At 47.5% G+C, this 1,494-nt stretch overlaps 1 pseudogene; it reads left to right on the top strand.

Annotated features, from left to right (window-relative positions):
* Positions 1 to 1,154: 1,154 nt before the first annotated feature.
* Positions 1,155 to 1,263, top strand: LOC122545144 (annotated as a pseudogene).
* The last annotated feature ends 231 nt before the right edge of the window (positions 1,264 to 1,494 follow it).

Below are 1,494 nucleotides of genomic sequence, written 5' to 3'. Positions count from 1 at the left end.
TCATAGTAGCTCTCAGGAGCCTCACAGCAAGCCCAAAAGGACATTTTATACTTGATTACATTTCAGTCTAAATCCCATATTCAAGTCAAGTTTCTACATCACATTCCCACACAGCTATTTCTCCTTGTAACTCACTGACCTTATTCACTGTTCGGTGTGTTTGTATTTGTGCTTTATAAACCAGTTGCTGTATTCCTCAAAGTCCCTTTTAACTTGCTCTTGACTAAAGTGGAACCACCTCCTTCTCCAGTGCTGAGCCACCCTCTCACTTTATTCACCATGGTCTTTTCAGTTTCCATAAGGTGGTGCCCATCGTCACCTGCCCATAAACAGCATCTCGATGGAGCAGCAAGGTAAAGCTGCCCGTTGTGTGTAAGTTGGTGAGTGTGTACACGTGTGTGTGTTAGTGTGAGCTGTGCTAAGAGAGGGCGGATGGGTTGCAGGTGCAAGTTGCTGGGTAATGTTAAGAAATTGAGGCTGAACTGGTGACCTGGCTGGAAGGTGGGGAGGAATGGCAGCACATGGAAACAAGGTTGTGGTGGTTGTAAAAGTTGTTTGTAAACCGACAAGGAATCACATGTTCAGAAACCATGTGGTTTCACAGAAAAAGGCTCCAGGATGGTCTGTGAGCAGAGTTGGCCACAGTGCCTGGGAGAAAAGGCTGTTCCCCGAGAGTGGGCAATGTTAGTGATCAGGGACCAGATATTGGTGTGAGGGAGGGAGGGAGTTAACATCTGGGGCAACAAAGGTAGTTCGGAAGTTGTATGTGAGACAGTGACAAATGCTGCAACCTGTGGCCCCTTCTTTGTGATTTATCCCCGACCTATTTGGACAAATTGTTCATTGACGGGGGGGAAGGATCTTTGGGAATGTGGGACTGGCAGGAAAATGGAGCTAAAACCAGATTGGGATGAACATTGATTGTGTTGAGTGGCCTCCTCCTGTCTGACTTGTGATGTTGTGTGAGCTTGTGGGGAAGGTAAGAGCTGCAGTGTGTGTCTGTCAGAGCAGAAAGAAGGAGAAAAGGTTGGTGGGCACGAGGAAAGAAATATTGCGATATAAATGTGCACCTTCAGTTAATTGCTATAAAGCACAGAGGAGAATGAGGACCAGAAGCATGTGTCTATATGGAGCCAGGACTGTAGGTTCTAAGTGCCTATGGCCATACTAGTCTGAAAACGCCTGATCTCGGAAGCGAAGCAGACTCAGGCCTGGTTAGTACTTGGATGGGAGACCGCCTGGGAATACCAGGTGCAGTAGGCTTTTGCAGCCACCAGAGGCTGCTCACAGCTTCGCACTGTCACACTCCCATTCATCAAGCAACATCCTTTTAACTACTTACTCCGTCTCTCTGTCTCATTTTCCCTTGCCCAATTTCATTGTTCAACTTCTTCCCCCTGAAGAAGGGCTCATGCCCCAAACGTCGATTCTCCTGCTTCTTGGATGCTGCCTGATCTGCTCAGCTTTTCCAGCAACACATTTTCAGCATCTTCC

This window comes from Chiloscyllium plagiosum, unplaced genomic scaffold, assembly GCF_004010195.1.
Source record: "Chiloscyllium plagiosum isolate BGI_BamShark_2017 unplaced genomic scaffold, ASM401019v2 scaf_56654, whole genome shotgun sequence".
In the NCBI taxonomy this organism is placed as follows: domain Eukaryota; kingdom Metazoa; phylum Chordata; class Chondrichthyes; order Orectolobiformes; family Hemiscylliidae; genus Chiloscyllium; species Chiloscyllium plagiosum.
This window is presented reverse-complemented; position numbering and strand designations above follow the sequence as displayed.